At 42.5% G+C, this 12272-nt stretch overlaps 1 protein-coding gene and 1 pseudogene across 14 annotated transcripts in view; both read left to right on the forward strand.

The window, feature by feature from the left end:
* Positions 1-12272, forward strand: part of DLG2 (discs large MAGUK scaffold protein 2) — a 1735130-nt gene that overhangs the window by 1425679 nt on the left and 297179 nt on the right. The window contains exon 1 of one of the 14 annotated variants that reach the window (XM_031681417.2): positions 9186-9204. The exons of the other annotated variants lie outside the window; for them this stretch is intronic. The gene's annotated coding sequence lies outside the window, so the exon portion shown is untranslated. Of the gene's footprint in view, positions 1-9185; positions 9205-12272 lie in introns of those variants that run through there. 14 annotated transcript variants of the gene reach the window in all.
* On the forward strand, positions 3278-4569 carry LOC102542161 (L-lactate dehydrogenase A-like 6B; annotated as a pseudogene).

Genomic DNA, 12272 nt, shown 5'->3' on the forward strand with positions numbered 1-12272 from the left:
GGGATCTAAACTAGAAGAATTTTTATTGCCTATCTCTCGTGTTTTGTGTGCAACATAAACTGCGCTAAACTATGACCATTTTTTCATGTATTTTTTATTATTTTATTTGTAGATTTATGATAGGATTCAGGAGAGTAGAATCTACATTTTTCCTTCATTTTTCTTATCTGCCTCTCTGTTCAGCATATATAGATGTAAGTCAGTTGTGCCAGAATTGCAAACATCACAGAAAAGGACACTTCCTGTATCGAACATAAATGTCATTGAGTGCTTATTAGCATCGCCTTTGTGTAATAGATGGTACTTAAAGTTCAAAAAGGTGACAGTGAGTTTGCAGTAAAGCTGTAACATTTTTAAGTGAGTATCAGATGTCTCTGGTTTTAAAGTCCTTTGGGCACTCTCCTGTGCTGCCCAGATTTCTCTCTTCTCTCCTTTCCTGACCTCTCTTCTCTTATCTCTTATTACCTTCCAATTCATGGTCTTTTCACATTAAAAACACAGCTATCATTTTTGCTTGCCTGTAAGACTCTCCTTTCACCTCAGATGGCTCATCACTTTATTTTCTAAGCTCATTTTTTTCCCCTGAGAAAAATTCTGATACAAGCTATTAAGATTATATATTTTTCATTCCCTTACCAACATCTACTTCAACCTTCTGTTAGGAAATAAGATATCCTGCCCTGTCCATTTATCCACCCATCCCTGTCTACAGCAAACCTGACACAGGTTTTCAGAGCTCACACTACCTTGCTCTGCAGGATGCAGTGATGACTAAGCCATGTGTCATGTGGTCTAGGGGAAGAAGTGGGTAGGTCCCCCCAGAGTTATGCCATAAGAAAAGTACAGAGAAACAAGGGAGTTCCAGAGAAGAGGCAAAACCAGACTAGGTGATCTGGGGAGGATTCATGCTCTCCTTAGACATGAGTAGACCTCCCAGAGGCTCCCCGCAAGTCTGAGATAAACCATCTTTCCATCAAGCCACAAAGGAAGATGGTCAAGTCCAATGCAGAGGAGAAAGGCTGGGGGTGCCCAAGAATTCTGCACAGTCCGAGTCAGCAAGACAGGAGATAGAGGACACTCACCAGATCTCTGATGCGGGGTGAGGGGCTTGAGATCTAGACTGGTGGGAAAAGCAAGCAGTTCCCAGGGGCAACCTGACCAAGTCCTGACCACCTGCTCCCTCAAGTCTCTGCAGAGTGAAAGGATGGAAACTCGTGACATCTGAAGGTCCTTCCAGCTGCAGCATGCTAGGAATGTACGTGTTTGAGAGAACTCTGGGTGATAAAAAAGAGGCACTGAAGGTTCCAAACAATTAATTTATGACTAATAAGTAAAGGTTTCCCCTTAAATAATAGAAGTTTAAAGAACAAAAATAAAAATTGAAGGCATGCAATCATGCTTTTTTTGTCTATTGGTTATAATTTAACCATCAGAATAAAGTCAAAATTCCTCAGAATGGCTTTTTTAAGCTTGTCCAGCCTCATTTCTAAAACCCCCTCCCTCCTCCCTTCTCTACCATATTTAATCCTTCAAACACGCTGCCCGCCCCACCCCCTCCTCCTGAATAAGTCTCCTCTATTCATCCTGTAGATCTCGGGTTACTTGTTACACTCTCTAAACACCCTCTCTGACGAATCCCACCTCACCCTCTCAACACCCACAGAAATGCCCCCAGGTAAGGCATCCCTTTTAACGGGCTCATATACCCAGTGCGTCACCATCACATTTCACCACGCTAATTTGTAAGGACAGATTTTATACTCCATTTCCCTCACCAAACTGCAAGCCAGGACAGTATCTCTCTTGTTTGCCTGACTACCTATAAATATTTCATGAATGAAGTTAATTATTTTAAGTCAGTAGATTCTGAGTGCAGACCTAGTAAAATGAAGCATGGCAGTGTATATCCACAGTGTGCTGGGCATGTCAGAAACTGTCCCTGCAGCTTGACTCTAAGGATTGCCAACTGACAGGAACATGTGTAACCTAACAGTGTTTGAAGGATGTTTTAAGACTGTGCCTAATATCTTAAAAATTAAAATGTAAAAATTATAGCTATGTTTTCCGTGTAACAACCACTAGAGGGCAGTGAAAGCCAACTTAGAACATGTAAGGAAAAAAAGAACTGTAAAAATGTTTTCCTTGTTAAAAGCTGGACAGATGATCTTATGTTTGGGATAGTTTAGGACTTGTAGGCTACAGTTTGTGTGATTACAGCTTTAGCAGTTATAATTACCTTCCTGGTGTGGTATTAAAACCTACATTATCTGTGATAATAACATCACATTACATTTTGTGCGTTATCTCATTTGAACCTCCCACAACATTAGCAGGGAATATATTCTTTTCCCATTTTCCAATGAAAAAATAACTGAGGTTCAAGAAGTGTTAATCTAGTAAGTAGCCATAAGAAAGCAAACTACTGGCACAAACCCTGTAAATACTTGTTGGCCACTTACATTTACCACACGCACAAAATTCCTTGCTCAGGCAGACAGTCTGGGAGAACACAGTTCCCAAAATTAATTGCACCAGTTTGTGGTTTGAGGTGACCACAAGGTGGCCATCTGATGATGATGTCAAAATATTTACCTGGAACCTGTTTACAGAAATATGGTGCTGGCGCCTAGAAAAAGGACAAGCTTCTGGCCTTCTCACTGGCTAGACCCTTGTTAGGGTTGGATGTTCTATTCTAGTTGCTGCATTTTTATAAAGGACTCAAGAAGCAAGAGACCAGGATTAATGCATAAGATACAGTTGCGGGTGAAAGGGAAATTGAGATGTCCTAAAGAAGGTGAGATCAAGGGAGATGGAGTCAGATATAGTGACGCTTAAGCACGTTGGCTCTGGAGTCAAAGAGTGGGTCTGACTTGGCATCCACACTAAAAATAGAAATTGAGTTAATTCCAGGGACCTGCGTTGGTTTATTATGCAGGTTTGTAAAATGGTCACTCCTGGATTCACTAGAGAAAATCCTTGACTGCCTTCATCTGAGCAAATGGGAGAAGTCCTTTCTGGAGGCCCAGGGGAGACTCAGGCAGGGGTCCGCACATTGGGCGTGGCCTTGAACAGTAACAAGATGAGGAGGATGTCGAACTTCCAGCTCAATGAGCTGGCCTCCCATCTCTTCCTCCACCTTTGGCGTGAGCAGACCTGAGCTGGGCCCAGGGAGCCCTAAGGGCCAGCTGGAGAGTGGACCCTGTGGGAGGAGTTCTTCCCCTAGGGATGGCTTGGTGACCCCTGCAGGTCCTTCACCCTCACTGCCCGTGAATTTATGATGAATTTCACTTCCAAGGAGGTCATTCACCACAATAAGTTCTCCATTATAGAGCTGGATCGGTCGGCATAGCCTGTGCTATCACCATTTTATTAGAAGGCTTAAGTGATGAACTTGTCTTTGTGGCTGATGATAAAGGCAAACTGAGGGGTGAGACAATGGATCTTCAACATGGCAGTCCTTTTATGAAGATGCCAAATATTGTTTCCAGCAGCGATTTTCCTGTCACTACAATCCCCAGCTTAGTGATTATCACAGCAGGTGCACACCAGAAAAAAGGAGAAACATACCTTAATTTAATCCTTCTAAACGTGACTATCTTTAATGAGTTCCCATATGTCCAATACAGTCCCCACTGCAACTGCTGGTTGGCTCTAATTCAGTCAATATCTTAACTTACGTAGCCTGGAAACTGAATGAATTTCTCAAAAACTGTGTTATTGGAAGTGGCTGTAATCTGGACACTACCCATTTCCCCTCCTTCACTGGGCGGAAGCTTGATAACCACCCTGAAGGCTGTCATGAGTAGATCCCCGCAGAGCACGTTGACTCAAGTGTTCCCGTGTGGGGTGGAGTTAGCATGGCTGGTGTCCCTCTGAGGGGTGTGAACTCAGATATAGGAACTGACAAAGATCATAAGCAATAGAAAAAAACGTGCAAAGAAGTGACTGCCAGTGCCCATGGTTATTAAAATGAAAGGCAATACAGTTGACCCTTGAACAATATGGGTTTGAACTGTGCAGGTCCACTGATACGTGGATTTTTTTTTTCCCGATGGTAAATACTACAGTACTACACTGTCTACTGTTAGTTAAAACCACTGGATGCAAAACCGGGGATGTGGAGGAACCACAGACATACGGAGGGCCCGACTGTAAGTTACAGGTGGATTTTCAACTGCACAGAGTGTGGGGTCCCTCAATTCCCCTCACCCCCGTGTTGTTCAAGAGGTAACTGAACTTCTCGGGCCACTGGCCTTATCTGGAGCTGATCTAAAACAAAGTATTTTGAAGACTCTTAGAAGAGGGCATCCGATTTCTACCATAATTAAAGACCTCTATGGAGTCACTGAGGCAGCGGTCCTCAGTGTCCCTGGTACTCTGGGAGAGAACGGTATCGCAGGCCTTATGAAGGTAACGCTGAACCCCGGCAAGGAGGCCCACTTAAAAACGAGTGCAGAAACACTTTGGGAAAATTCAGAAGGAGCTCAAGCTTTACAGTTTTTTCATGCTACCTTTCTAAAGTTATGGAAGGAGAGAGAGGAGGTAGGGAGGGGACTGTGTATGTGAAACCTACAAATAGACCTGAAACCCTAAAAGCTGGAAACAGGAAAGAGGGTAGAGTGACTCCCCTATGTATTTAGCCCTCCAGCTCTTTTATTTAGCAGCCAGATGTCGGATGATTATTTTTTTTTTAAATCCTAAGTGACTGCACTGAAGGAAGTGTTTTGGGGACCTCTAATGTATCAGTACTTATTTTCTATATATATGTAGTTGCCATTTGGCTCAAAAGAATCTATGATGTAGGTGTTTAGTGTGTTATAGAAATATTCTAAGCTGGAAAAAAATTCTAATTCCTTTAAATACATCCTAATTATTTTGTTCTGGTTAGCGTATACCTATGTTTGTTTATACAATATTAAAAAAAAACTGTACCCACCTCTACAATGTAAAAATAAAAGTATATACACAGAAGGGGAAAAAGTGGATCTGGATTCTGACTCTGGACTATTCTGCTTCGGTTTTCTCATCAACAAAATGATGACTGTGTCTACTTACAGGGCTGTCAGGGGAAAGAAACAAAATAATGTGTGTATTTTTAGTGTCACTTTTGGCACATGGAAAGATTTAATAAATGCTGACTGTTGTTGTTGTTAAAAGTATTTGCAAGGCTTTTCTGTAGAATGTAGACTATTTGTGTTGCCCCAGAAAATGTATCTGGACCCAAAGAGACACTAGCTCAGACCAACAGTTTCTGAATCTGATAGGTCTGTTTTCAAATCCTGTTTCCACCACTAACGCCTAAGTAACCTTGAACAAATCACTCATCCACACTGAGTGTCCATTTTCCCATGTTATGACGCATTTACTGCAGCTCTTTGCCGTGCTAAGTGTGGTGGGTAGAGTGATTAGGTCTGACCTCACTCCTTTGCAGTTAGTCAGCAGGCGTCAGCTAACTATTCACAGGGCTTGGGAGAGAGAATTCCTGCAAAGGATGGGATTTTTTTTTAATCAAATCTCAAAGGATCCTTGAAAATGTTGGAAACAAAATTTGTTCTCACGTTCAAGTTGTTTTCATCTGGTATGTCTTAAGCTGGTCCTCAAGTGGACATCCATTCAAAATTATACCCCTGCGAAGTGCTCCGATTTGCTTTAGTTTATTATTATTTGGCCTTTAAAGTGGACTCGATTCCTTTATTTCCTAAAGAGCAGGAAGAAGGAAACATGTTGACTTTGGAACCAGAGAGAGAACTCAGCCCTGCTCTACTGCTAACTAGTTGTGAGACCACTGGACAAAGACTCAGCCTCCCTGAACTAAACCTCCTCATCTGCAGAACAGGGCTGACTCTTACCTCCAAGGATTGTTACGGGGCTTACATGTGCCAGGGTACAGGACACCCAGCGTGGTGCCCGACACAGAGGAGGCAGCGGGCGGCCCCACCTTCTTAGGCAGTGCAACCAGCATCCCCAGGGTCCGCAGCTCTGGGAGCCAGCCTCCAACTGCTCTGGAAGCAGTAGGCACTGGCCTTCTGGGGATCAGCCCACCTCAACCTAGGGACACTGCTCTTGCCAGATGAAGGCTGACCTCTGGTCCAGTTCCCACACTTTTGGTCCATGAACTCTCCCTCCTCACACCGTCTGTGCACCTAGGATTCTAGTGTCCTCATGCTCATCCTGTCCTCCTTCGGTAAAAATCTATTTCTTCAAAGAAAATAGATGCAGCAGTTCACACTGAAGTTGAATGTCAGGAAAAAGGCAAAGTTTAATCCCAACTATATCGAGATTTTAACAGCATAACAAGCCTAAAGCGAGAGCAATGAATCTCAAATGGTAGAATTAAAGGATTCCCAATATCCCCGATGAGGAAAGACATTCAGAAACATGATAGAGTCCTTCATAGCATGAGTACAATTTTACATTTCAAAGGTGACTGCCTAAGGCTGTGATCTCTCTGATAGCAACCTCAAACCTGATTTTTATTGATTCCGGCACCTGGCACATTATAGGCATTCAGTAAGTGGAGACTAGATGGTCTCAGGGCCATGTCAGATGTACAAATACATCTCCTAGCCCGCATATCCCTCCTAGACACAAACATAAATCATTTACAAAACACTTGGGAGGAGGGAGTTAGAAGAAATAGAAGTACTTTCCTTTGCCTTAGTTTTGAGGATAGAGCAAGTAGATTTCCTTTACTTACTAGGGAGAATTTCATAGGAGAAGCAGGATTTGAATTGGGCTTCCCAAGGCAGGGTGACAGGATGACTATGGAGAAGAAAGAGTACTCCCAGCCCAGGAGACAGCACAGATGGAAGTTCAGAAGCTACTAGTAAAGAGTGCTCGTGACAACACTGGAGACACTTGTCTGAATAGCTGGTTTTGGAAAACTTTACCCCAGCGTACATTTTCCTATCTTCATTTGAGTTTCCTTTGAACATTTTAAACGCTTCTTCTCCCACACATCCTCTCACACTTCTCCTACACACTCCCAATCCTCTGACTCTCCCACATATATAGCAAAAAAAAAAGGGGGGGTCTCTCTGTTATACTAATTTCCTCTAATCTTTTGTTCAGTAATGTATCACAGTCAGAACAAGTTTCAGCTCATTAGTTGACAATCTCAATGTCATTCTCTTAAAATAGTCAAAGATTTTCTCTTGTCTTTAGTATCCAACGATAAACAAGGATTTTAATGTCCCTTTCCCCACTGCCCGAGGCTGAAATTTTCCCATCAAACTCAATTTTGAACCTTCTAAAACTCTTCTGGAGAAAAGAACCAGGAAGATTTATTTTACCATTTCTTCTTTAATCTAAAAAGCGAATGACATGCATTTTACTCATTAAATATTTTTTAACCAGGAAATAACCCAAAAGAACCCAATTTTTTACATTTTACATGTCATTTGCATTAAAAAGTACAAAATGGAAATTTGCTTTTAGTGGTATCAGTAGTGGTATTACGTTGAACCATACACATTGCCACTTTTCATGGACTCCTTTGAACAACATTTATTCATTTATTTGTTTAATAAATGAACTAAAGCACAAAATTCCAAAGCTAATTGGTAGAAGGAGCTAGAGCCATATCCACTGAGTATTCTTGAAAATATACTTATCCCTGGATTTTGCCACCTCCCAGGACATAGAAGCACTAATTTAAAATAGTGAATTAACTTATTTATATTTTGATACATAGGACATATATGTGAATATACATATACGGATGTAAATCTACATATACACACATAAAAATAATTGCAAACAATTTACTTTAAGAAAATATTAAAGTTTACTTTTTTTTTTTTTTGCCCACTGCAGGTGATAAAGATCAAGATTAGACAGGAATTTCTAGATGACAAAAGCCAAATAAAAGTTTCTGCTTTGAGAATCCCACCCATTTACTAACCCTAGGTAGATCTGTGCTGGAAAGAAAACTTACATGGCCAGACACCCACAAGCCAGTAAAAAGAAAACAGAAATGTCACTTTTCATACCTACAACAGATATTTTACATACATTCTCCTGAAAAACATGTTATACAATTACACATACTTTTTCTTAGTGATTTATGCTTTTATGCACATTTATTTTGTCTCCTATTCATCAAAAAAACTTTTTTCCTAGTTTACCTGACTTTCTCATTATACCTGACTTTCAGGAGAAGCAATATTTAGAACTGACACATTCCCTGCAAATGGGTGGCATGCATGCATAATCATCTATCATCTAATATAATATTCATGGTTATCAGTCATTTCACATGTCACCAATGTGACTCTTCCCCAAATGCTTCTTTGACCCTGTGTTTTATATCTGAGGTTTATACTAAAATTATATCTACGCAGTGATGTTTTCATGTTTTTAGGAGGAAATGAATTATTGGCAAAGGATGGGTAAGAAATGAAGGTTATCATGGAGGTGATGTAAACTTTGAGTTATTCACATGCCCAAAGCCCAAATTTAGACTACTGTTGACAGGCCAGTGCTAGGAAACAAGGGGCAGATGGGGAGGCAACCTTGGAGTCTAGGACATTCAGCTCAGCTCGTAATGACAATTTTAAGGAGGACAAACATTCAGTCAGTTCCCGGATATACAGCAGGGTTCTACATTAGAGAAGAACAAGAGCGTTTTTTAAAAAATGTTTTACAGCAGCTCCACAGTCCTATAAATTGTAGAGAGCTCCCCCAGAAGCCCAACGTGGAAAAACCCTAAATTCTTGTCTTTGACTTAGTCACAGAGCATCAAATATAAACAAGACAGCCTGAGATGGCATTTCAAAATGCAAGCAGAGAAAATTTTGTCATTTCAGTTTGAGAGCAAGCTCCTCTGGTTTACCTGTATTTGACAGTTAACCCAATGTTTCAGTTGTATTAATGGTGGAATGAGAAAACATTTAGTTTTGTATTAGCATAATTACAGGGTTCTCAAAGCAAATCAGTTTAGACTTCAAACGGTCAACTAATTCCAGAAACTGAGGTTAGGCGGTAAACACGGTAAGTCAGAGGCTGTCCTCCCAACAGAGCAGGAGAAACAGAGGGGAAAGGATGTAGCAAGGAAGTGGAGGGAGGTCGGTCAGAGGGAGGGGGTGGGAGAAAGGCGAGAGATCAGCGGCAGGAGGAGGGAGCAGAGACAGCACAGAGGAAAGGTGAGGAAGCAGGAAGCGCTGTCGCAGATGCAGATGCAGAGATCAGGAGAGGACCTCGTAGGTGAGACCCAGAGCGGGGTGGGAGGGAAAGGGGGAGGGGGAGAGCAGGAAACGGAGAATCAAGGGAGCCCACCTCTGCGGGGCAGTGGCTGTGGTAACTCTTCCAGGTGGCTAGGTGTTTGGCAAAAGAGAAAACTGCAGTAGAAAGCTGCATGCAGTGCTAAATTGTAAAGGGAAAAGACAGAGGAAGGAGATTTTAAGGAATTAAAATTACGTGTCTGGGTTCCATGGAACTCCCAGTGCCAAGAATAGCAAGGGCTAGTTTTGTATATTTCACTCTGATGCTGGAACTGTTAGGGCTGTGGACGGAGTCTGAGAGCTCGGGTTTCAGCTCCAGTGCTGCTTCTCCTCCTGCCCGCCCCCACCCCCTCACCTCCAGTCCCTTATTGATTTAATGCTAGTCATTCTCACGACATGTGGCCGAGCCTGCAACAGCGGTCAGCGCCTGCAGCCAGACTTTCATGGAACTGGCCCAAGTGTAGAATGAAGTACAGTTCAAGGAGTGAGCTGGGTGGGGAGGCACTGAACTTGGCCATAAGAGTACAACATGCTTTGACATTGATTAAGATGCTCAGGGGGTGGGGGACGGATATAGCTCAGTGCTAGAGCACGTGCTTAGCCTGCAGGAAGTCCTGGGTTCAATCCCCAGAACCTCCACTAAAAATAAATAAATAAATAAGCCCAACCCCCGCCTCATGAATAAATAAAAAGAAAACTGCCACCTTAAAAAAGATGCTCAGGGGGATTACTGAGCTCTCTGTAATGCCCGAAGTGGGGGAGCTGCTAAGGGGGCCTGGCCCCTGCACTGACCAACTGGGGCTGAAGGGAGCAGCCCCTAGAGACCAAGGGCTGTGACAACATGCCTGAGGGGCTGTTTAAGGAGATGGAAAGGCAGAGTGACCCACAATGATGGCAGGCACTAGCCAGAGCTGGGGCTGCTGTTAGAAGGCATCCTCTTGTGATAGCGGTGAAGGGGGAGGTGTTCAGGCAACAGCACCCGGCATAGGTGCCGGGTCAGAGACAGTGTCACCTGCAGCCTGAGGCTGGAGGCAGCCAGTGTGGACTGTCGGAGGAGAAGCAGAGGAAGTGGAGGGGAGAAAGCACACAGTCTGTGTATCACAGACTGGAGCTCTTAGCCCAGCTCTGCCGGCATGGAAGCTTTTAACATCTCTGTGCCTTGGTTTCCTCACTTTAAAAGTTAAGCTCAGCGAAGTTCTTGGGAGGATTTGCAATAACAAGCCCAGCATAGTACCCTCTTGTTCAAATTCCGTTACTAGATTTATCTTTAGTAGTAAACTCCTTTCTTCCATATTTAAACCTCTGGTCACAGACAGTTTAAGGAAAGCCAGTTTCACTGGATTTCTTTCCCTCTTTTCTAGCTTATCTCCTGATTCTCTTTCTCCCTCCTTCCCATTACTTACTGAGCATTTACTTTGTGCTAGGAACTGCACCATGGAGGTGAAAGCTGACTTCTTGATGTTTTTTCTCTACCCATAACCATGGGAATGTGGCTCTTCAGCTCTGTTCACATCCAGAGCTCCAGCAACTCCATGGAAACTCAGACTTCACTGGGGAGTTGATTTCTGTAGGGAGCTGTGTTCTGTGTGCTAAATTGGGAGGGCTGGAAGGAGGGAATTAGTAATTAGAAAAGATTTAAATGACTGAAAATGCCTCCCTGACTGTGTAAATGGAAAATTTTCTGATGCTTACAATATTCACTTGGGATTGATGGTAAAAGACTGCACACAGCCTTGGCTGACTTACGAAGCTCTGATACATGCTTAAAGGAACAAAAGCAGTAAGGAGGGAGAGGTCGTTCCAGAATAGGGCAGTTCTTCCTCAGTCCTTTGATTCTATGCAGGTGGTCTTTTCAGAAGAGTTTTGAACTGGTTCTGTTGCCGCTCCCAGTCCTCCAAATGATCAGAGAGAGACTTCTTTAGGAATCACTGACTCTTGGAGTTAAGGCTATCCGTTGTGTGGTCCAGCTAGCACTTCCCAGAAGAGGCCACATTCAAGGTGGCAGCCAAGCAACGAAAACCCCACCCTTTACGGAAGCTGACTGCCTCCTGTCGGGGTCCTGCTATCTCCTCCAGCAGCCCTCCTCTCATCATTTTCTTTTCTAGTTTGTCTTCTTTTCATTATTAGCCATTGGAATTGGCCACCAAATTTTTGGTGAGCTGGTTAATAATGCCTTTTTTTAGAGGAATAGGAGTTTTAAGGCCTCTTTAAAGTAGAGGAAGAGATTTATTAGGCACATGTAACTGCAATCAGTTTCAATAATAATTTGTGAGGATGGGACTTTGTGCCACATCCTAGGAATGTAAGAGGACTAAAACAATGAATGCTGGGACTGCCCTCACAAGCCTTACAGTCTAGTTGGAAAATTACCGTTTTCCAATCCTCAATAATTTTTTCAGACAAGCACAGTAAGTAGATGCTAAAAAAAAAATTGAGATGAAAGTTTATTGGATAAAGCAGAGTCACATGGTTTTAAACAATCACCCCACAGATTTGTGTTTACAAAGGTGCCTTTAGAATGGAGAGATCTGTGGTCCTTAACCAAGTAACCAAACTTTGTATCACCAGTAGTGAGACAACCTCACATTTTCATCCTGGTGTAATACAGTGAGAAGTAGACAATATCACTCACAAGATTTTGTGGGGGGGGAGGAGTTTGATCTGATTCTGATCAGGAAGAAACAATTAGACAAATCTAGAATGTGGAACAGTCTATAAGCATCTGGCCTGCCTGAACTCTTGAAAATAAAAAAAATATAAAAAAGGAAGGAAAGAAAGAAAGGCGAAAGGAAAAAAAGGAAGAAAGGGAGGGGAGAAGGAAGGCAGAGAGACGGAGGGAGGAAAGAAGGGAGAGGAAGGAAGGAAGGAAGGGAGAAAGAAAAGGGGAGAAAGAGAGGTAATTTTATTAAAGAAAAAAGAAGGTAGTGTTTCAGGTTAATAATTACTGAAGACATAATAACCATCAAATACAATGAGTAAACTTTGCTTCAATCCCAAACTGAAGGGAAAAAAATCTATATAAGACATTTTGAGGACAATTGAGGAAATTTG

Source organism: Vicugna pacos, chromosome 10 (assembly GCF_048564905.1).
Source record: "Vicugna pacos chromosome 10, VicPac4, whole genome shotgun sequence".
NCBI classification, from domain to species: Eukaryota; Metazoa; Chordata; class Mammalia; order Artiodactyla; family Camelidae; genus Vicugna; species Vicugna pacos.